The sequence below is a fragment of the Macaca nemestrina genome, chromosome 4, assembly GCF_043159975.1.
Source record: "Macaca nemestrina isolate mMacNem1 chromosome 4, mMacNem.hap1, whole genome shotgun sequence".
Classification (NCBI taxonomy): domain Eukaryota; kingdom Metazoa; phylum Chordata; class Mammalia; order Primates; family Cercopithecidae; genus Macaca; species Macaca nemestrina.
The window spans coordinates 41,355,248-41,380,675 of NC_092128.1; the positions used below are offsets into that span (position 1 = coordinate 41,355,248).

Sequence of the window (25,428 nt, forward strand, 5' to 3'; positions counted from 1 at the left end):
TTTATATAACAGCAGTGGCAATCAGTGAGATGTGGCTGTTACTGGACGTAATTGTTTTATATTATTATCATTTAATTTGTAAACCTCTAAAAGTTTAAAGTTTAAGGAAGTGAATGAGTAGCAGCTATATTGCATCATGTTAGCTCTGAAGGACTTCTAAAGAACATAAAGTAGTTCTTTTATAAAGTTACTCAATGCTGGTACCTAATGATGGCATGAGATAATTGACCTCCCATTACAGTGTCCTACCTTTTCTCCTATCCCTAAGCCTGGCACACTTGCCCTAACCAGCTGCTGTGCACATTCTGCTCTGTACCTCTGCTTCGAGAGAGAACAGCTTGACCTGCGCTGTGACACAGCTTCCTCAGCCTCCTGGTAATTATTTTGATGTTTAAATGCTGTGTAAAGTCAAACAGGAAGGGTTTTATGATGTTTTGCTGGGAGGATTTAGTGCAACTGCAACGCGCTTTGCAGATTAGCCTGGGACTGTCTGTGTGGTTCTCTGCCTAAGGAAGGAAGAATCTAAGTACACAGACAGATCTTTTAAATGCAATTTCCAGAAACTTCTAGTGATACACTGGTAAATACTTTGTAACATTTGTTTATTCAGCCAGGGGGAAATCCTGCTAGAAACCCACACTCTGATTGTCGTAGAGAAACATTACATTTGATATCAGGAATAAGCTCTTCCCACAGGAGCAGAATTTCTTAGATGCAGGGTCAATATATTCTCACAAATAGCAACTTGATCAAACCCATTATTCTTAGTCCTCATAACATGAAAATATGCTTAATTGTTGATTGAGAGTTTAATTGATGTGTCCTATTTCAATTTCATACATAGAGAGATTTTTAGATCAAAAGTTGTTTATCCAAGGGTCACATTTCCTGATGTTACAACATAGACATTATTTAAAAATGAGGCAAACCAGTTTGACAACAGCATCCACACCATTTGAGGTATAATTTGGGAAGGCTGCTTTGCTGGAGAGCTCTAGTGTGGGTAGAAGCAGGACCCCAGTCAACACAAGGCTGGAGCTTCTCTGATGATCCACATGAACCCAGCAGCGTTCACAGTGGGGATGGCCAGTCCGGAAAGGGAGCTGTGAAGGACAGCTTGGGAAGGACAGTGACCCTTGAGCGTGGGGGCCCGAGTCAAGGCCGCACTCATAAAGCTGTAAGGAAGGTTATTTCAGGAGCAAGTGAGACTCTGTTATTTTGAAACAGGCAGAACCCCTTCAGACTGAAAAGACCAGGCCTGAAATATTGATTTCCTACTCCCCAACAGCACAGCCACAACCCCTTCACCTAGAACCCTTTGCCCCACTGGCAGAAGCAGGGGCTTCCAGGAGAAATGGCAGAATACACCTTATTGAATGTGCTCCATCTGGAGTTCCACAGTCCTCAAGGTCCAGATTTAAGTAAAAGAACTTTAGTTCAGGCAGAGAGCACAATGTGAGTAAAGTGCTGGTGGCTGGTAACATACGAGGTGGAGGAGGGTCCCAGGAAATGGGGCACATGGAGATGGCTGGAATGGTGGGCACCAGGGTGGAGCGGGGCTGAGGGGATGTTGCAAGAAGTGCCTAGGGTGGAAGATAAGGGATGGACTCTCTATCTAGTGTTGCCAAATAAAATACAGGGTGCTCAGTTACCTTTGAATTTCAGATGGACATTAATTTTTTAGCCTAAGTATGTCCTAAATATTTCACAGGACATACTTATATGTTTAAAAATCCAATGTTTAAAATTCAAATTTAACTAGATATCCTGCATATTTTATTTGCCGACCTGGCAACCCTACACACACGCCATACCAAGAGCATGGACCTCTCTGCAGGGAGTGGAGAGACACTGGCAAGTTTTAAACAATGAGACCTCGTGATCAAATCTGAGCACTCTGTCAGCAGTGGAGAGTGGAAGAGTGAAGGTAAACCAGAGACTCTGAGACTAATGTTAGTGTGGAGGATCTTGAGGACATTTTTTTAAAAGTGAAAGATTTCATCATAAAGAAACAAACCAAAAAATATGCCATTGTAGATCAGAGTAGTTATCTATTCAGTCCAATATTCTGTCTCCAAGTAGTGACAAGTAATGCTTTGTAAAACAGAATGACCTGGTCCGAAAAACATCAGTCTCAAGTCTGGAGACCTAACTTCCAGCCCTTTTGGGCCATTTGAACTCATACAAATCAAACATAAGTCATCAAAGTTGCTGAGCATCCTCAATATACACAGGCTTCTACATACAAGTTTCTATTTTATTCTCACATATTAGGGACATTTTTCCCAAAATCCCCTAACACATTAAGAAGGTTTTCTGGTCTCAAAGCACAAAAGAGATAAGGTTAAAAGAAAGCGATTTATTCTCACTCTCGGAATCCTCTCTTCATCTTCTGCATCAAATCTCTTCCTAACTCATTCAGGACTCGGTGCTAGGCTGCTGTTTCTACTCCTCTTCCCCCTCTGCTTCACAATTGACCTGCTCCTGTGTGCTCATGCCTGGTAAATCCATTTGCTCTTCATTTTCTGGAACTTTAAGCCTCTGTGTGTGCTTTTTCCCTACCTGGAAATGTCATTTTACCCCACCCTCCCCACTAAAGCTGCCTGGTCTCTTTCTTCTCCTTAAAGCTCACTTCTTTCATGAAGTGGTTCTTAGCCAGTCCCACCTGGTTGTAATATCGGTCCATTCACGTGACTCATCTCAGGATATAACATGCTTATACAAAATTTAAGCCTAAATTCCTCTATGTGACCGCCTTTTCTTCTATGGTTATTAGTCATATCATTCTGTACCTTCATCCCTTGAAAACCAAATGGTCCTCCCCTCCCTATCTACCAGGTAGGGCTGCATGAGCTCCTTCATGTTTCTGTTCCCATAATACATATCACAGAGCTATAGAGGGTAGGCGTCAAATAGATTTTGCTGATCTCCTAATAGTAATGGTTCATTTATTAAGTCAAAAGTGTGCCCTGGCTTGAATGAGTTAAACAAATCCTAACATAGGCCAAAAAGCCATTTTTCTTTGAGATTGACTTACAAGAAGTTAACTCATTAACAAAATGAGCAAGAGAAGCTTGGTCCAAAGATGAAATGGCTATGACAATAGCTTAAAATGTATGAAAAATACAATGTCAAATTTTGTACTCCTAGGGAGTAATAAAAACTCTGGTATAAAATTTTAATGTTGTAGGTATACTGTTAAGAGAGAGTAATATCAGAAACATTAAACAATAGATGAAAAAAATGGAAAAGTTTTGAAGTAATTTTAATTTCCAATACAATAGATTAAACAAGCAAATGATGGCATTTTTAAAAAGTGGTACATAGATTTTTTTCCTCTATTCATAAAAGCATACATATCTGGAAGAAATAGAATCATTGCATTATTTGGGTTTTTCTGAATAGGTAATATGTGTCTGTTACGATCCAGCCATGAAGCAGAAACCACTTTGAATATCAAAAACAGAAGAAATGAAATCTAGAGAACTTGTTCCACAGGGGATAAGACCTAGAAAGACCAGCAAGGCAACCCAGGAAGCAACTTTCAGGAAGCCACTCTCTCCTCTAAAGGGACAGAGGGAAGCCATAGTGTTACCAGAGACCCATGGGAGAGGACACCCAGAGGACCCTGGGACTATGGTGGCCTGTATGGTGGAAACTGGAGCCATGAAAGGAAAGTGCGATGGTTAATATTAAGTGTCAATTTGATTGGATTGAAGGATGCAAAGTATTGATCCTGGGTGTGTCTGTGAGGGTGTTGCCAAAGAGATTAACATTTGAGTCAGTGGGCTGGGAAAGGCAGACCCACCCTCAATCTGGGTGGGCACAATCTAATCAGCTGCCAACACGGCTGGGATGAAAGCGGGCAAAGGAACATGGAAAAACTGGACTGGCTCAGTCTTCTGGCCTCCATTTTTCTCCAGTACTGGATGCTTCTTGAACGTCAGACTCCAACTCCTTCAGCTTTAGGACGCATGAACCTTCAACTACAGACCGAAAGCTACACTGTTGACTTCCCTTCTTTTGAGGTTTTGGGACTTGGACTCGCTTCCTTGCTCCTCAGCTTGCAGATGGCCTGTTGTGGGACCTCACCTTATGATCCTGTGAGTCAATACTCCTTAATAAACTCCCCTTTATATATATATATCTATCCTATTAGTTCTGTCGCTCTAGAGAACACTGACTAATACAGAAAGTGGCCTCCGTTCACCTGCATTCAAAGCAGAATGGGTAGAGAAGAGAAATACCCTGGTTTCTTCCTTCCTTCAGTCCTCAAGCCTCTTGAGAGTGCCTTCCATTGCCCAGATCCATCCATAATCCAGTAGAGACAGGAACCTAACAAATATTCCTATCTGTGTGACAGAGTTGAGAAGAAAAGGATTGGGGAATGAATCTCAACATGAAGGGCCTATGCCTGACATACAGAGTTTCTAGTGTAGGTAATAATCTCTTAATTAATAACTACTAATTTGTTTACTTCATTTCTCATTTCTCTAGGGATTAGAGGTAGAATCAATACTTTTTTTTTCTATTTTCATATGGGCATTACAGAGACATACCTTAAAGTCATAAGAGGAAAAAACAAACAAATACAGTCATGCATAGATAAAACACAAATACTTTGAAAGAAATCCTTGCTTGCACAAAGGAAGTATCAGTATGTGTTAGGTTTAATTTATACAGTTACTTAAATTTGAAAATATGTCTTTAGCTCTTTAATCCCCTGACCGCTTCTATACAGAGATCATGTTTTGAATGTTTCCTTTCTCTAAGTTTGAGTGTGTGGATGTGTGAGGGGGAGAGATGGAGGGATGGTAGTAATACAACTGGCTTTCAAAAGTAAATGAAATACAAAATTCCACGGAGATGTTAGCAGTTCAATATAAGTGTTTCTTTGTCAATGATAAGATTATTTTTTATTCTGTTTTCATGAAGCATCAATAAAGCATGAAACCCTGAAAAGAAAAACCTCTGGCTGAGTACATTTCCATTTGACATTGCAGAGGAGAGAGCCAATCAAATGTAAGACTTCAGACACACATGACGGGGCCCATGTAATTAGGGCATACAAAGTTCCGCTCATATCATGTTGTGGTTTATAATGGTGCCTTTAACTGTTAGGCAAAAATTACTAGAAAAAGTTACATTTCCAAGTGATGACCAGATGTTGAGCAGGAAGGTTTCCCCAAGTGCCACAGAAGTTGATTCTTAGTGAACAGAGCAACATAAGGTGGGGAGGAGAAAGAACAGGGCAGAAGCAAAGAGAATTCCCCATTTAAAAGAACCACTTATTTCTCAGATGGTTAAAGTTAACACTATTGGGGAAAAAATCGTCTGCAAATTTTCATTAAGCTTGAACACTTTTCTGGCACACAGCAGCTACTCAATAAGTGGTGATTGTTGGTATTATTGCAGAGAGAAATTAGGAATAATGAGAACCGAAAAAGAATCACCAAATTTATTGATTCAGATGATGAATATTTCAGCAGTTTGGGTAGGAAAGAGGAGCAGGCCACAATCTAAGATATAAAGAGCAGAATAGATGGTAAGAAATGATAGACAGCCCCTGTAGGTCATTTATTATAAAAGTTTATTAAGTTAAGGAGGGAGAAAACAGAACAATAGTCAAGCACTAGCAGCAAGATCAAGAGATGTTGTTCTTTTATCTCAAGCCTGGGAAAACAAGTGCATGTTTGAACGCAGAGTTGAAAGTTTCCACAGGAAAAATGAGAATGAGAGAGTGAATAAGAGACCAAAACCCTAGATAAACGAAAAGACGTAGGATGGGAGAGGATTAAGGGCACCGGTCAAATATTCTAGGAGCCAGACTTGGAATGGTGTGAAATCACCTTTTCTTCTATACATAATGAAAAGTGGGGATGAGGATCTGGAATGAGCTTATAGCATCTAAGCTTTCAGAACAGAGCTTATCACCTTGATGAGATTTGGCCTATTGAAGAGATTGGAGACTGAACATGATGACCGGGGTAGGAAAGGACTGTACAACAGAGCCAGGTACAGATAGAGAGAGGAAGTGTACACAGGACAGTAGGGCATGGTACCCAGCTTATGATGACAAGATTGCCCAGTACATGGCCACTATCAGGGCAACATAGGGAAGGCAACTAGAGTTCAAGTATACAAAGAACTCGTGAAAAGTCTGGGGACAGGTGTTAAATGGCAAGATACTCTACAGCATAAGGGAATCTAGAAGCAAATGACAATGTTCTAGCAATAGGACAATGATTTAGACAAACCTTAGTAATTGAGACTGGTAAGGGGAAGTGAATTGCTGAGTAAGGCAGTGTCCACTATGAGTCAAAATAACAAAGCAGAAGCTCAATTATTAAAACTAGCCATAATATCAGAGCAGAATTAACAGCACATTTATCCTGGTGAGCAGCTTATGCTACATCCTTTGACAGGGAGCGGGATCTAGCTTAGAGCCTCAGGTTGAGCTGAGCTGGGATCACGTAACCCTTCATGAGGGTAGAAAGGGGTTGACAGGTGAAGTCAGATGATGCAGGAGTGAAAGACTTCAGAACCTGCTGCTTTCATCTGGTCAGAAAAGTAAGAGGAAATGCCAATTATTAAAATCTGGGTAGGTAGTTGGGACTCATGTTTGAGACCAGAGAAAATCTGGAATAGCTCTTATGGGTAGAGCGGACAAGCAATCTACAAAAGAGGCCTGAAAGGATTGCCAGACAGCAGAGACCATCCAGGTAGAAGCTGCCATGAATTCCTGGTGGGCCAAATTCACCATCCTTTCACAGATGTGAAAAAAGTCATTTTACCCTCAGACAGCCCCTACTCATGACCTTTTTGAGGAATTTTTCAGCTTTAGTTTAAATCCTTTAGTTAGATTTACATGTACTTTATTCAAATTTTTAAATATTTAAAATCCTTAAATGGTTCTGATATTCTCAGTACAACACTTCTTATCACTTAACAATGATACCAAAACCTTTCAGATTTTCATTTTGTTAATAAATGCAATGCATTTTTATCTTATTTCCTAATAGGTATTCAACCTAAATTACATTTTTTTCTTTCAAAAACTAGATTGTGTTTGTGAGAGGGCAGAGAGCAAAGGCATGATGCTTGTAAACAAAGGATAAAGAATAATGTGCTAACATGGAAATAGGGTGGAAAGAAAAAGAAATCAGATGTTAAATAAGAGGAGAATGCTAAGAGCTCACAACCTTACAGTTTAATAAACACTTGGCTAGATCATATCTTCTGATTGGTTTGAATATAATAGAAACTGGAATTAAATTAATTTCAGGCTCAATGGCTCATCACTCAGAAATAGCAAGAAATAAATTTGATTGGGTATGAATTCTTCTTTACAAAGTTGTGCCAATCATTACCATAGGACATGACTCAGTTATCATTTCCTTTCCAGCAAATGATGGAATTGTGCCCAGCCACTTTGGTCCTCATGGAAATTGAGCAATGTAATTTGATATTATTATTTTAGTTAAGCAATGGCAAAAACTATCAAGGCTATGGTAGCACCATGTCACTAATTGCCTATATTGATCAAACAGAAAAACAAACAGAAAAATAGTTAACTCAGTCATGTTGAATGTTACATACATCCAACTACATCTGGATCTTTTTGTCATTAAATAAGCAAAGTGGCACTTTATCAAAACATCAGTAGTAAAGTCTTTTTAAATCATTTTACACAGTCTGTGTAAAGATGCCAAAAATTGCTTTTATGAGAAACTCATAATTTTGACTGTCCTTCAAAGTTTTCAATAACAACACTTTGTACTTAGGTCAAAATGTCCTTCTGGGGAATTGGGAAGCTAATGAATAACAATTTGCCTATTTCACAAAGAGGAAAGTGCGTATAAAATTACTCCTAAATTCTCGTGTCAACTCAGTTAACTAAATGTATCATTTGAGAAATGACCCAAGGGAATATTAAGGACAAAGATGAGTATTAAATTGAATTTAAGCTATCATTCTGTGGTAAATGCCAGGAAGTTCCTTTTAAGAGACACCAACAGACAGAAAATAGAGGGTAATATGTCACAAAGGCCTTTTTGTCTCATACACTAAATGCTCTAAAAATATACACATTTTCTGGAATGAAAGTTTCAGTAATTGATATAAATTTATATTAAAAGTGGGCCTATTTTGATGCAGAAATGATTTATTTTATATATCATATAAAGATGAGTGTGTAATTATGAAACATTTTGAACATAATTCTGAAAATATCAAATTGTTCTTGGTATTGCTTCTACGTCTGGCTTCTCTGAAATGTGGTTGAACTTTATTTTCTTCACATGATATGAACATTCTGTTCCATTGCTTAAACACCTCTGTGGTTTCCTCTTACCTATCAGATAAAAGCTAACACATTTAGCTTAGGATTCTTCCTGTTCGGTCCAAGACCTACATGTCAAGCATGGCCTCACACCAATATCCTTCACACATACTGAATTCTCCCAATATCCATTCTCCCCTTCTCTGTAGTAATAGAACCTGGATTTCTATCTGGCACACGGCCTTTCAGCAGTCTTCCAATCATAGCAACTAAACCTGTCGTGACATTTAACTAACTGTTTTTAAGACAGAAACAGAAGTGTACATGGAGAAAAAAGCTCTGGGATTTTAACCCAAAACTTACCTACAACATCCTTTCTACATTGCCCCAGGATCACATCATGGCCTTGTTTCTCCTCCAACAAAACCCAAAAAAACTACCATAATTCTTTTCATTATAACGATACATTGAAAGCATTTTGAATAAATGGAATCGTTAGGGTGAGGCAGCTACGAGTTTATACTCTGAGCGTATGCACAATATGTAAAGAAACAAGAGCGACAGAATAGCCAGCACTTTGGCCAACAATCAATGGAGACCAAAATCAGATCCTGTACAGACATAAAGACTGCCAGTTCTCAGAAACTGAAATCTCTTTTAAAAACTTGAGGCCACTTGTGTCAACCAGCATTATTAAAAGAGAAAGCTCAGTGGGGACTATAGGATCAGGATGATGACTAAAGAATCTTTCAGCCACTCCCGGGTAAGAGTTCCCTGTGGGATTGATTATTTTGTAGCTTTATCTGTACACTTTGTGCTTGTTTGTACATATGCTTATATTTAAGCTAAACATTTAGAAAACACTTTATAGTTAATCAGTCTTCCTATATTTGTCAAGCCCAGAGTTGAAAACTTCCCCATTAGGTACCATTCAGAAAAAGTACCTGACACATGGACATCAAGATGAGAGTGATAGACATTGGGGACTACTACAGAGGGGAGAGAGAGAAGGTGGAAAGACGACTTATTGGGTACCACTTCCAATAGAGTCATTCATACCCCAAACCTCAGCAAACCTGCACATGTATCCCTTGAATTTAAAATGAAACCTGAAGTTAAACATTATATTTTATTTATTTATTTTTATTTTTTTAATTTTTAAAAATAAATGTTATTTTGAAATAACTTTAGATTCACAATAGTCGTAGAAATAATACATATCCTGCAGATCCTTTTCTTAGTTTTCCCCAAATATAACATCTTGCAAAACTATAGTACACTACCACAGACAGGCAATTGGCCAAGTGCAGGCAAAAGCCTAAGTTCCTCAGAAAGCCTTCACTGGCACTCTCTGAGCCCTTCTTACTGTTAGGCAGAGGTAGCAATTCTGGATCCCCAATATGCCTTCGCTAATAACTCCTAGGCAGGGTAGTTGTTTTTTTTGTTGTTGTTTTTTTTGTTTTTTTGAGACAGAGATTTGCTCATGTTGTCCAGGCCAGGGTGCAATGGTGCAATCTCAGGTCACTGCAACCTCCACCTCCTGGGTTCAAGCGATTCTCCTGCCTCAGCCTCCTGAATAGCTGGAATTACAGGTGCCCGCCACCACACCTGGCAAAATTTTTACAATTTTAGTAGAGACGGGATTTCGCCATGTTGGCCAGGCTGGTCTTGAACTCCTGACCTCAGTTGATCCACCTGCCTCAACCTCCCAAAGTTCTGGGAATAGAGGCGTGAGCCACCATGCCAAAAAAAAAAAAAAAAGAAGAAGAAGAAACATTTTTAAAAAAGGAAATGTACGTGGCCTTCTATTTTCAACAGTAGGATGGATTAGAGATCTTGAAAAGCTGCTGGTATGAAGCACTGAAATGCTGTGTAAAATATTTTCTAAACATCCTTTAAAAGTCATATGTGAATTTTCAAGAAAGTAAGAAAACATCTCTGAAGCGGGAATGTGAAGCAAAGGCATACAAGAGAAGTAAGGGAGCCTTGAGTCCACGCAGCCCTCGGGAGGAGGATGGCTGCCTCTTGGGATTAGTAGTTAGGCATAGGGCCCAGAGGCAAGGGAGTCATGTGGAGGTCTGCCCTTTACAGCAGAGACTCAGGAACGACTCTGTCCTCCAGGAAAGGGTGAGTTAGGAAGCAGAAACACAAACAAAACCAGCCCTTGAAAACTTGTCTGCCTTGGCTTTGGAGAAAGGGAAAACATCTCCCTTGAGAATTCATAGCTAAGGGTCAGAACGTAGAGAGCTTGGGGCCTGATATTACACTATATGTCTTCTACAACCTGAAGTCATTAATTGTAACAAAGTGTACCAGAGTTTGCAGGGCCTCCACATGCCCGGTAGATATAAAGGCAAATCCTTTCTGGGAGAATGCCTCTTAGATCCAGACCTCAAAATATTCCCATATGTAAACCACAATGAATTAAAATCATAATTAAAAAATTCCAAGCCATACCAGGTAATAGCACCATACTAAGAATCAGAGAGAAAAAAAAAAAAAAGAACAAACATCAGAACTAGACATTTATGGAAGCTATTACACAGAGCGCATAAAATAAGCATGTTTAATATGCTTAAGACATATAATAGAGAATTGAAACTATGAGTAATGAGCAAAAGAAAACAGTCATTTAAAAAAAAAATCAAATAGAACTTTTTGAAATGAAAAATAAAATCATTGAAATTTTAAAACTTGGACAATTAAGCAGCAAATCAGACTTAGTAGAAAATGAAAAATGGCCAGGCGCCCAGTGGCTCACACCTATAATCCCAGCACTTTCAGAGGCCGAGGCGGGTGGATCACATGAGGTCAGGACTTCAAGACCAGCCCGACCAACATGGTAAAACCCCATCTCTACCAAAAATACAAAAATTAGCCTAGTGTGGTGGTGCACACGTGTAATCCAGCTACTTGGGAGGCTGAGGCAGGAGAATCACTTGAACCTGGGAGGCAAAGGTTGCAGAGAGCCGAGACTGCAACACTGCACTCCAGCCTGGGTGAGAGAGAGAGACACCTTGGCAGAAAGAAGAAAGAGGTGAGGGATGGAGGGAGGGAAAGAGGGAGAGAAAGAGGGAGGGAGGGAGGGAGGGAGGGAAGGAAGGAAGGAAGGAAGGAAGGAAGGAAGGAAGGAAGGAAGGAAGGAAGGAAGGAAGGGAGGGAGGGAGGGAGGGAGGGAGGGAGGGAGGGAGGAAGGAAGGAAGGAAGGAAGGAAGGAAGGAAGGAAGGAAGGAAGGAAGGAAGGGAGGGAGGGAGGGAGGGACGGAGGGAGGGAGGGAGGGAGGGAGGGAGGGAAGGAAGGAAGGAAGGAAGGAAGGAAGGAAGGAAGGAAGGAAGGAAGGGAGGGAGGGAGGGAGGGAGGGAGGGAGGGAAGGAGGAAGGAAGGAAGGAAGGGGAAAGAAAACTGGAATTACATATTGTAAAATAGATTATAAAAATTTTTCTAGAATACAGCACGGACAGATAAGGAGATAAAAACTATGAAGGAGAACTTGAGACACGGAGAATAAATGCCTAAAATATGTCCCATTGTAGATCCAGAAGGAGAGAATTAAAAGGAAGGGGAAGAGATGTTATTTTAAAAGATAATTACTGAGCCCTTTCCAGAATTGAAAATACATCTATCTTTAGATTGAGTAAACCTAACGAATTCGAAACAGAATAAATTTTTAAAATTCAATATTAAAACATTCCAGTGAAATCCAAAGAGAAAATAAAAGATCCTAAAAACAGCCAGAGAGCAAAGATAGACTAGCTAAAAATAAACTATATTTAGTCTAATGGTTGCTTTCTCAAGAGCAAAAATGAAAGGCAGAAAACAGGGGAATTAGTAGCACCAATCTGCTGAGAGAAAATAACTGTCAATTTACATTTGTATACTCAAAACAAACACTTAAAAAGGAGAGTAAAATAAAGAAATTTTCAGATGAACAAAAACTGAGTTTAGTACCAACAGATTCTCAGTAAAAGAAAATCTAGCCGGGCGCGGTGGCTCAAGCCTGTAATCCCAGCACTTTGGGAGGCCGAGACGGGCGGATCACGAGGTCAGGAGATCGAGACCATCCTGGGTAACACAGTGAAACCCCGTCTCTACTAAAAATACAAAAACTTAGCCGGGCGAGGTGGCAGGCGCCTGTAGTCCCAGCTACTCGGGAGGCTGAGGCAGGAGAATGGCGTGAACCCGGGAGGCGGAGCTTGCAGTGAGCTGAGATCCGGCCACTGCACTCCAGCCTGGGTGACAGAGCGAGACTCCGTCTCAAAAAAAAAAAAAAAAAAAAAAAATCTAAAGGATGAATTTTAGAAACATATGTTTTTCCCCAGAAAAAGATCTGAGATGCAAAAAGAATTAGTGAATCAAGAAAGCATTAAGGATGAGAATAAATCTAAATAAACATTGAACACAGCAATAACTATTGATTTGAAGAATAAAACAATTAAGCATTGCAAAGAACTATAAAATAATGAACAAAATAGCATGAAACCTAAAAGGTAGTGTATGTGGTGGAAGGAGTTAAATATTCATAGGTCCTGGAGCTATTCAAGAGGAGGATACATGTAATTATTAACTTAAGTCTTGTGAAGTAAGCACAGTAAAATTTCAAGGGTTTGACTAAGAACAAATATAGCATAAGGAACATCCAAACCAGTAGAGGAAAAAAACTGAAATGATAAAATTCTATCAACTTAAAGTAGGACAAGAAAAGGGGGATGGGGAGGACAAAGAAACTGTTGGTAGAAAATAATTTAAATAAATGTAAATAGACTGATTTCTCTCCTGTGAAATACGTAGATTGTCAGAGTAGATTTTTTTTTTTTTCTAACAAATAGCTAGATGCAGCCAGGCATGGTGGCTCATGCCTGTAATCCTAACACTTGGGAGGCCGAGGTGGGTGGATTGCCTGAGCTCAGGAGTTCAAGACCAGCCTGGGCAACATAGTGAAATCCCATCTCTACTAAAATACAAAAAATTAGCCAGGTGTGGCGGTGTGCACCTGTAGTCTCAGCTACTCGGGAGACTGGGACAGGAGAATCGCTTGAACTCGGGAGGTGGAGATTGCCGTGAGCCAAGATCACGCCACTGCACTCCAGCCTGGGTGACAAGAGTCAGACTCCATCTCAAAAAAAAAAAAAAAGCTAGATGATATAAGAGTAATATCTAAAATAAAAAGGCACAGAAAAGTTGGAAAGGATGGAAAAAAGATATATCTGAAAAGTGCTCTTTAAAAGAAAATTGATGCCATTAATTTTTAATACAGAAATGTAACAAGACAGAAAGATTACTAGAAATAAAGGTATCTACTACAAAATGATCAAAGTTTTAATTCACCAGAAAAAATATAACAATTCTATGCTTTTAACAACAATAACTTGAATTATATTGTACCACTGATAAAATACATTATATCATTAATAAACTAATTATACTATTAAGAAAATAAAATAAGTAAATGTAACTTGGCTGTCAAAAAATCAGTGGATCAATATTCATAAGTGAGACTGGCACCTAACTGCCTTTTCATATCATGCCTGTTTCTGATTTGGTCATCAAAGTTATTAAGCTTCATAAGATGAGTTGTAGAATGTTCTCACTTCCTCTATGCCAAATATAGAATTATGTCCCTCCAATGACTGGAAGAATTTATCTCTAAAAACACATGTGCATGATGTCTTCCTTCTGGAAACATTTTAAAAGATACTTATTTAATGACTTTGATAGTTACAAAGATACATTTTCTATTTCATCTTGAGTCAATTTTGATAAATTTTGTTACTCTATGAAAATATCCATTTCTTGAAAGTTTTCAAAATTTTTGGCATCAGAGCATGTTTTTTTCTTTTATTTATGCAGTATCTGTAATTTTTCATTGTTTTAAGGATTCCTGTGAATCTTATCTCTTGTTTTCTTGATTACACTTCCCAGAGAGTTGTCTGTTTTTTGTCTCTTCAAAAACAAGCTTATTAATTTTCACTTTCTTCTTTTATGATAAAGCATTTAAATCATAAAAGTCCTCATACATACCACTGACCTACCTCTCTAAATTTTTAAGTTACACTATTTTCTTCATTTTTAAATTTTTCCCTTTTTAATGTTTCTTTAAACCACGAGTTATTCAAATATATATATTTTTAATTTCCATTTTTTTTGTCCTGCACATGTATGCATGAATGTAAAATTTAAGTTTATTTCCTAATTTAATCTAGTTTGGGTCAGAGATGGAATTCTCTGCAAAATGAATTCTTTGGAGTTTACTCTGACTTGCTGTATAGCCTAAAACATTGTTATATTTTGGTAAATGTTTCAAAGTTTTGGTAAATGTTCCTTGTAACTTGAACTGGGTCCAGAGTTTTTTATGTTTTCATTAGATTAGTGTTCACTAAACCTCCTATATGATAATCACCCAAGGAATACAGCTTTCTGGGTCTCTTTCCTGGAGAGTCTCATTCAGTAGGTCTGGTATTAGGCCATTAGAGAGGTTTGGAAAATTTTGCAGTAGACTGAGCAATTTGATTGTTCTAGTCAAATTTTCTTTACTTGTACTGATTTGTGTCTGTTTGATCTATCATTTATTGAGGGAAATGTGTTCAAATCTTTCAGTTCAATGGTGGATTTTTTACTTTTTCTTTTAATGTTTTCATACATATATATACATATTTATACACACCTATGACAGGTATATTAAATTCTTCTGTTCTGTGTCCTCATTTTATAAAATATAGAAGAGAAAAGTAAAGATAATTATTTTAAAGTCTTAGGACAAATAAATGCAATAAAATTATTTTAAAGTCTTAGGACAAATAAATGGAAATATTTTAAAGTCTTGGAACAAATAAATGGTATGTAAATAAAATGCCTGGTCCATAGTAACTGCTCAATAGGTCATCACTAATATTTTCTGTAAGATCACTTTCAAAACTAAAATTATCTACACATATGTGCATGCAGTCCATCTATTTACAAACAAGCATAGTGTGTTTTATCCTTACATCAAACTGCCCATCAGAACTCTTCCCCATGAACATGTGAAGAACTGTTTCTCCTGGATTGAAATGAGAGATAATGCTCTTGCCTTTCCTCAGAACACACTACTAGAAGTGTATTTGTTGTGGTGATGTTCCCAAGGACATTGTCCTTTTTTTTATTTATTTTTATTTTTTGTCAAGACGAGGTCTCCCTATGTTGCCCAAGCTGGTCTTAAACTTTAGGACTCAACCGATCCTCCCGCCATGCCCTCTCAAAATGCTGGGATTACAGGTGTGAGCCACCACACCTGGCCAGCACATTGTCCTTTACAGTCACTAGCGTCCCCAGTACAAAGACCTGTGAGAGAATAGGAGCTAACTGTTAAGTAGAAGCTGTGATTTTCCTAAGAATTTTCTATGCCTTTTTCGTGACATTCATATATAATGAAAACAATTTAATGGTCTGTTTTTATTGTTACTTTGTCAGTGGTAAAGTTCAGAACTAAGTGCGTTGTTCAGCTCTGGGATCTAAATAGAAATTTACAAGTTTCTTAGGCATAATATATTCTCTCTGACACTTTCCCTTAGCCCATTTACATCTTCTATGCTAATTTAGATTTTCCCTGTCCTATTGTTTTGTTGTGTGTGTGTTTGCTTTGCAAATTTATTACATGTATTTACTGTTAGCACCTAAAGTCTTTATGGAATAAACCAGAATATAAGCACATGCATAGAAACATAAATAATAAATACTTGTATAGATAGAAGCATGACTTTCTACATATGTATGAATGTAATTTAGAGACTAAATGGGGAAAATAGCTGACTCTAAGGCCTTCATGTCAGTATCAAAGACCCTCTACTAGAAAAGACAAATGAGAGAGATATTACACAAAATATTTATATTATTCAGAGAAAGAGAAAAGAAATGCCTTCCTTAATTCAGTGCTATACTGATATGATTATAGTTTATAGAGCAAGGTTTAAAAAGCACAGGATTTATGGATTTTCTACTTCTGTCAGTCTTGCTTCAACAGTCTTAGGAAAATTACATCACCTTTTGTATTGAAGGCTTCCTTATGACTCTGTGTTTAGTCAAAATGTCATTTTAAAAAGAAATGGCTTGTTTTCAAAGCAATATCTTGCTTGCATAAATTCGCCTGCCGGGAAAAAGAAGAAAAGCTTGTGTGCATTGGTAGAGTCAGCATTATTCTGGCAATTTCTCTAAATACATTTTTAGAGGACTGGGGAGCTTACTTCTCTTGTTCCAAGTCTAAGATACTCTCCTCCAAAATGTCCTAGTGCTGCTTATGGAGGCCCAGCTGTTCAGGGTGGTTTACTGGAAACATTTGTAAAACAATTAAAACTTTCTTCATGCCTGCTAACCTCCTGTCTTCTTAACATTAAAACTACCCTTTGTAATTTCCTTGTTTTTCTCACATTGACTGGATCTGAAGGGAACATTTATTTATGCCATAGCGAACACAGCTTAACTGGTATTTTGTCTGACAGAACAGCTTTGTTTATGTGCTTGTATAACCTCCTCTTCTGACAGCAGAACTTGGGGAGTTAGCCTTCTTAACAAACTGCCTATGCAATGCCAGCAGAAGACGTAGCAATTTTGTTATTACAAGAACACAACATTGGTTGAGGTTACTTCATTTTTCATTTATTGACTTAAGCAAAAATAACACAGTGTTAAAACCTGAGTATTATTTCAGAAATCAAGAGAGATCACACTCTAGCTAGCTTTCAAAATTAAAGACAATTATTTTATTTGGTAGTGATACCTTCAGGGCACTATAAATTTTCTTCAGTTTCTTCATATGGTCCACAAAGACTGAGAAGGGTAATGATGCATGTCAGTCCTGGGGGAGGCTAGATAAACGTAGTTTAAGATTAAATTGTTTCCTAGCAAAACAAGAATCATTAGATTACAGCTTGCAGAATCAACCAATTATGCAGATATATGAATGGAACAGAAAAAGCAGTGGGCATTCTCCCCCAAATGGAAACAACTGTGGTTTTCAATTTCTGCTGAAAAGGGTCTTGATTTTAAAAGGAATAAAAAGTAAAAACCCTAATAACCAAATGAAAATTATGAAAGCAGGCATTGCTCTTCTTCAGGGACATAATGCTGTTTCAGATGTCTCTGGAATATTTCTGGGGAACAATATTCTGGTTTGAAAGTGCATTGTTAGGCTGTTACTCATCTTGTTTATAACTGCCCTCCCCTCTCCCAGGGAGTTCAGATGACTGTCCTAAGAACAAAAGAGAAGATGTACGACTCTTTTAAAATGACATCTCCTTACTTCCCCGTTATGCCCTAAAATATATGTTATACTCTCTTTTCTGTATTTTGAGCAGAAAATTATTTAGAAGGAGTAAATGGTCTTTGAGCCCCTCCATGAATTAAGATTTGAAGTTTCACTGAGAGCCCCTTTGGTAGCCTTCCTCATGGCAAGCTGACAAAAGGTTGGGCAAGGGAGAAGGAGGAAGCCTCTAGGTTCTTCTAAAGAGTACAGGAGCTGACCTTACAGGCAGAGAGAAGAGCTGTGGGTTCATTTAGTCCCTGTTTTCCCCATAACTGCACTGCAAACTTGCTATCACATTTGTCATGTGGTTGATGAGTATCTGTCTTTATATCAAAGGTACTTAATAAAATTCTATAGAAAGACACATGACCCCGGAGACAGATTATATTAACTTAAGAGTCTGCGAGCTTGGCCAGGTCCAAGATTGCTCCTGCGCAATCTTGAGCTTCAAATTCTCCAAACATAGCAAAACTAATCCTTACCAGCTGCTTACAAGGAAGGGAAAATCAAATTCACGAAGTAATTTGAACTTCTTGTTAACAGAAATCATCTATCAATGTATATTACTCATTATGGAAAAAATAACCTGTCCACAATTTGCTTTCATTTTGCTTTTGATTAATTGTATGTATCATGCATTGTCAACCAGGACTCCACAAGGAAGTACAATTTGCATTACCTATGTTAATCAAAACTAATGGTTAACAGGAAGACAGATGTCTATGCAGAATTCAGAAAAAAACTTGCTGACTCTACTAGCATGATCTAATTTAAAGAAGGCAACAATTGCTCAATTTCCCTAAAATTTATAACTTCAAAGAGCTAGTGTATAAAGCAAACAAAAATGAGAAGTAAAGATGATAAAGGTGCAAAAAAAAAAATATATATATATATGCATGAGGAAAAGAGAAAGAAATAAAATGTTTGCCAAGGGACATGCAGAATTGAGACTGACCTAATAAAAATTGTTTGCAGGCTTCTAATGATTCCATTCTTTAGGCCAGAGTTAAGTCACTCTGGGCTACTTTTTGTTGTTGTTATTTTCATCCCATGTCCATTCTTTTGATTAGATCCAAACCACCACCTTCAGTTTTCCACTTATGCACTCATTTCATATTATCTACTGTAAAAACTATCCTAGATATTATGCAGGATAGAAAAATATACAAGACAGCCACCTGTTCTCAAAGAATCAAAGAATCCAGATTAAGACATAGACACAAATCGCTCCTACTTAAGGAAGTGTGATTAAAAAAAAAAAAAAAAAAAAAAAAACTAATACAAGAGCACAGAGAAAGGAAAAAGATTTATATCCAGCCAGTGTGATCAGGGGAGCCTTTTGAAGAGTGTTCTATCTATGTGACTCATGATATTTCCCATTACTGCTTAAAAAAAGAGAAAACAAAAAGCACTCATTACCTCTTCTACAGATAAATTGAGTAATGCAGAAATTAAGATAAATTGGTATGACAACATCAAGGGTCGGACTATCTCTACGTCTTCCAAGCAGCACAAAACAGAAACATTCTGTCCTCTTGGCTGGTTTCTATTTTGTGAAGTCAGTCTTCAAGACCACTGGACATGTCTCAGTAAACAAGTGCTGCTTCTGGCACAGGGATTTGGGTTGCTTCCCTTTTAAATCTGAATGTTGAATGACTTCTTGCTTCCTACTGGATCTTGTTTGGGAGCTAACTTAAAAGGTTAATGTTCCTGGCCATCCGTAGTTATTGTTACTTAGGGTTGTGCTGGATGTCTAAATGACACAGTCAGTTTTTGCCTTTGATGGTGTGAGGGACGGGGACATTTAGCCACTAAGCATCTTAATGAGCATAAGACCTGATAAAGTCCCCCAGTGATAGTGAACTGAGATTGCATATCAAGTATCTAGAGAGTACAATTTTTCCCCCTTAAAAAGGTCTTTCTTACTTCTTTTTAAAAGGAAATACATGGCAAGATAAACAATTCAGTGCAATGATCTTTCTAGAGTAAAAATAACATGGTTTCTTTGGACTTTGTTCATATTCTCACCCATGTCAATAAACACGAGTTTACTGACTAAGAGATGGTGATCGGAAAGGTGCTGCTTAAGATGTCAAAAAGACTGAGGAAATTATGAAACAAGGCTCATCACCATAACTATTCGAACAGGAATTTTTTTTCCCATGGAAAGGTTATTCGTCTTCTTTCTGAAGTTGATATTTCTTCTCTTTGATTGAGGAAAATAAGAAACTTCTGATAGCAATAAGGAGCTACTTTTTATAGAGTGCCTACTATGCTAAGCACTTTATATACTTCATTGAATTATTAGATCTACTATACAACATTATCTTCATTTTACAGATGAGGAAATAGAGGCTCAGAGAATGAGTGTCTCAGTTGAGGGAATAAATGCAGCTAGTAAGTGTTGGAGGCACTACTTGAAACCTGTCTCAACACCTACACATGTTCCTGTAGGATGCCATGCCACAGAAACCCTTCAGGGGAACAGCTATACCTGGAAGTTACCTTGCCAGGAAGAGCATTCTCCCAGGTCAAAACTCTGTTAGCATTGTCTTTTGCTAAGTGTTTGTAATGGGATAATGGGATTAAGATATGATCACAGAGAAACATAAATTAAAGAATCAAAGAAATCTGGGCACAGTGGCTCACACCTGTAATCGCAGAACTTTGGGAGGCCGAGGCAGGAGGATCACATAGGTCAGGAGTTCGAGACTAGCCTGGCCAACATGGCAAAACCCCATCTCTACCAAAAATGTAAAAATTAGCCAAGTGTGGTGGCACATGCCTGTAATCCCAGCTACTCGGGAGGCTGAGGCAGGAGAATCACTTGAACCCAGGAGGTGGATGTTGCAGTGAGATGAAATTGAGCCACTGCACTCCAGCCTGGGTGACAGAGTAAGACTCTGTTTCAAAAATTAAAAATAATAAATGAAAAAAGAATCAAAGAAAATCAGGCCACCAAAAGTGGAAATAAAACCAAGGGAATGGCTTGCTAGCATACAATAACACTTAATTAGGTAGGAGGTATTGTACAGCATTTTTATGTTTTCATGTGCCTAAAATACATTGAACTATAGTGTTTATGACTTCCTATATATTCCTGTGACCTTATATATTTACTCTGGAAGCCTTCCAGGACAAGCTGAAGAGCCTCAATATTTGTGATGTTTCTGAGGTGTTTGGCAAGGATGAAGTTCATGAGCAGGCTGTTTCAGCTGTCCTTGCTCTGCTGACCTGCTTTTGTTCTGACTGGCTTTCAAATTTCCAGCCTTGAGTTCCATCTTCTCCGTGGCAGATGTGTAATTTTACACAAATCACTTACCCATTTATGATTTCAACTTCTAAATTATAAAACAGAATGAAAATTGTCCTTCAAAGTTTTTGAAGCTCTAACATTTGATTAATTACAACTTAAAGTTCTCTTTACATTTTTATGGAACAGATATGTATGTATTAATTTCAGTTAAATAACGTTTTTAAAAATCATTAGTGAAATTTCAGCAGCCATAGAGTCACTATGAAGAATTTAAGAATTTGGTTATTTAAGAATAACCAATTTAAGAATTGGTTATTCATCAATTATCCAAAAATTAATTATTCAATGGATTTAAACTCAGTTTATTATTTTAAAATCAACTTGTATGACTACTAAAGATAAAATATTGTGTTAAAATTAAGGTACTGTTTTATGTCCATAGAGATTTTTCTGCATACACAAATCCACTTTTCTGAGGCTAAAAGATAGCACACTCTAAATTGCAATGTTATATATTTAGACTACATATAAAATATATTTTTTATATGGGCAATTAAGAAAAATAATATGAGAAAATCTTTATGTAAGGTTCTGCTTTTCATCCTACTGTCTTCCTTTCTATTGTATTTCACTTTTCCTTCTAAATGAAAATAAAATATTAATAATATCTTACACATGCATGATTTTTAAGGTTTGCAAAAACACTTTCATAGGCAGCAGAGTCACGTCTTCTATGGGGATTGTATTGTGAAGCCATTTCATAAGGTAAAAATCACATATGGATACAATTACCCATAGCCCATAAAGAATACCACACATAGTTTTATACAAACAGCCTTTTAAAATATACGTATGTATTAAGACAATATCTACAGAATAAAGAAAGTATAGTATACAACAAAGGATAGTTTGCAAAATTTATTTCTCAAAATATTAAATTGTATAAAAGAGGACATATAGTTATGTATTTTAATTTCATGGGAGAATGCACATTATTTGTATAACATAGATGCAAACATGATGCTATTCCACTGTGTAGCTCTTACAACATCCTTGTGAGCTAGAATTAGGATTTCCCTTTATAAAGAAAATAATGCTTGGAGTAGTTTTAAAACTTGTCCAAAGCCCCAAAACTCGTAAGCAGCAAAGCTAATTCAAACCTTCAGAACTGCAGGCCCAGCTGTCTTTCTGCTTCCTCATAACTGGCTCTGACTTTATGCTTCTCTCCTGCTGAAGTATCTAAAAATTTTTCAACTTTACTAAATTGAGCAGTGTTTTCAAAACAATTAGTTTTCCCAGATAAAGTTATCTTCTTCAATTCATTGATAGAATGGGAGGAAAATGCTATTATGTTTGATTTAAAAAGTATCTGTTAATTAAATGTAATCTGACCAGCTCATGAACTAATATTGTCAATCTGCTACTAAGCTGCTTTAAATGTATGAGACTTTATTGGGGAGAGGTTTTGTTGATAATATGTGCATTTTAAGAGAAAGTAGATATTTAACTGTCAATAAAAAGGTCACTATTTGTTTTTCCTTGACTCTGGCCCAGAAATACATTTTAAAGTTTCTAAGAGAATCTGTATCAGTCAATATAGGTAAGCTTTAGGGGTGAATATTGTACTGAAAGACTCAGGGGAATGATGAATTTTAGTCTGTCCAAAGACCAAGACTTGGGGTTACAGACCTTAACCTCATTCTCCAATTAACAGTCTGGATGTGAAACCAGATAGTTATAACCTAACCTCTTTAGCCATGTCTTCCACACAGGAACTAGCATAGTGGCAGATTTAGACATGTAGAATAAATAAATAATGCAGCTAGAAGTATATTAATGTGAAAGTTACAGATACATACATTAACTGATTATGTATTCAAAATTAAGAAGTTGTGCTTATATAATTTTTCCTATTCTAATGTTGCTTTTCCAAAGCACAGAATGGTTGCTAGAAGTAAGCCCTTACCATCCTCTCAGCTCTTTCTCTTTTAAAATCTTTCTAAATGTTGAACTATACAAACACTTTTAGACTTGATCGTTACTTCATCCCCATTGTTCTTCAGAAGAGAAATTGAGGCCTCCCAATGTTAAATGATTTCCCCAGGAACTTTTAGAACTGAGACTAGAATGAAATTTGTATTAATTCATTGATATATGAAGAGGTACTGAGAACCTACTGCGTGCCAGGAATTTTTACACTTTTCACTACACTCACTACTGCTGTTTTCATGACAACAATCAGGTTGGAATACAGTTTTACTAGAAAATATGAAATAAGGCCTGGCACAGTGGCTCATGCCTGTAATCCTGACACTTTGGGAGGCCAAGGCAGGAAGACTGCTTGAGACCAGCAGTTCAAGACCAGCCTGGACAATGTGGTGAAATCCCATCTCTAAAAATATAGGCAAAAAAAAAAAAAAAATTAGCCAGTGTTGGTAGTGTGCACCTGTAATCCCAGCTACTTGGGAGGCTGAGGTGGGAGGCTTGCTTAAGCCCGGGAGATTGAGGCTGCAGTGAGCCATGATTGTGTCACTGCACTCCAGCCTAGGTGACAGAGTGAGATGCCGACTCAATGAAAAAAAAAAAAAGAAACAAAACAATAGAAAAGAACATGTGACTGAAATAATAAGCTAATGATATTTGAATCCAGTATATGACAGATTTCAGATCTCAGTCAATGTGAGTCTTGCTAATGATGATTTTCAGGAAGACAGTTTGCACAAGCTGCCTTCTAAGCTGCCTGGCTGAAGTAAGACAAAATAAGTGGTAAACAAAGAGATTTGGGGCAAGTAAGCCTTTATTGTCTCACTGTATATTTCCTTTAGAAGAAAAGAGTCATTTTCCCCAAAAATCGAGCACTAAAAGAAGAGAAAAATATGCAACAAGGCACAGGAATTATAGACTTTATCCTCCTAGTCATGGGCATGTCATCTGGGCAGCCACACAGGATCCAGTGCTTAGAAGGGCCCCACACATGATTTAATGCTCTCCAGTTGCCATCTTGGAATTCTTAATAAGTCCTTAACAAGGGGTCTCTGATTTCCATTTTTCACAGGATCATATAGTCTTCCTTGCCATTGCTTAGCGGGGTCTGAACAGCCTTGCTCGGCCACACCTCTGACTCTCCTCACCCTCTCCTGCTTTCTTTCCATTTGGGCGCCATTGCTAGGACCTGTTTCTTGTATCCGAACATATCCTTAATGTAGATCTGGTTTGTATAGTAAATTCTCCCTCTGATATTTAACCTCCAGTGGACTTATTTGGAAAAATGAGAGACTGTTATACAACTTGCTTTTTCTTTTTAATAGACATGTGTTTGTATTAGTAAATACAAATCTGCTTTGTTTGTTTTTATAGCAGTAAAATCTATATATAGCCCACATATCCCCACTGGGGGTCCCCTGGACCCCTAGAAATCTGGGTGAACTTAGTCCAAACCCCAGCTCCACAGTCCCGTGAGAGAAATTCCATGGTTTCTGCTAGTTCCTCTCCTGAATTCTCCAGGCTCCTCCTCTACCACGCATATGTCATCTGCACATGATACCTCTGTTTGCCATGTATTAGTCAGGATGAAGGTCTCAGCTGCTTCAACTTTTCCACAGGATATGTAATAATATGCATTTTGTGCTTCTTGTGTGTATTTTACTGAAGATTTGGAGATACCCAGGCTCAGGGGAGAAGTTCGTATCAGGGATAGACGGTTCTCTCCAACCTATCTGATCTCTGTTCTCTTTCTCCTTCATCCTCCTTCTTTCTCCAAAGTAACAAGTAAATTTGTATTATTGTTTTGCATAGACATTTTCAACAGTATTAAGGTCTTGTCAGGGTCTCATAGTCTACCTGAAGCACTTTCCCAATCAAATGTAGTTCCTATCCTAAGAGAAACGTTTATTACAACCCATTTTATAACAATAGTTTACATTGTTAGTAGCAGTTTTCCAAAAAAGGTAAAAATGCAGAGGCTTTTTTCTTATGATTTATACTTCATGATTTTTGGAATTTTTATACAAAAGAAAAAGTGGTATTAAAATCACCTATATTTTCCAAACTGGGCATGAATATATAGTCCAGATATTACTGCCTCATTCTGAAGTCCTTTGTTTTCCTTTTTTTCCTTTGTCTCTGAAAATATTTGTTAGTTATAAAAGAAACTTTTTTTCTAAGTTACAGAGAAACTTATTTTTTATTTTTTTTAAGTGTGAATAAAATGCTGCATTTTTCAATCTCACAAGCTTGGTGGGAAAATATATTGAAGTTCAAAACAATATTAGAAAGCCCTTTACCTGTCAGTTTCCATCATAACATGTATACTAATTAAATATTTTTCATCAATGTTATATTTTGAAGAGATGCTTTCATCAGCTGGTAGCATATTTTTAATTTACTAACCACCTTTGAACTGATTTATTTAGACCTCATTGATACTTACTACTTAATTACAAATAGACATGTGATAATATAGGGGTTTGATCTCATTACACAAATAGCCTTTCCAACGCAGTTGTTTAGGAGAATCAGGCAGTCTGCTGAGAGTCAGAATGCATGATTTACATATCTGTTCCCCATTAGCCAGTACTTCATGCATGGCCAGTCATTTCCTTCTCTTAATTGGAAAC

The 25,428-nt window shown here is 37.5% G+C and overlaps 1 long non-coding RNA gene across 1 annotated transcript; it reads left to right on the top strand.

Annotated features, from left to right (window-relative positions):
- The first annotated feature begins 229 nt into the window (after positions 1-229).
- LOC139362523 (uncharacterized) lies at positions 230-4,856 on the top strand. Its single transcript, XR_011621634.1, has 3 exons — positions 230-375; positions 1,819-1,927; positions 3,406-4,856. It is a non-coding gene; the product is annotated as an uncharacterized lncRNA (long non-coding RNA).
- Positions 4,857-25,428: the final 20,572 nt, after the last annotated feature.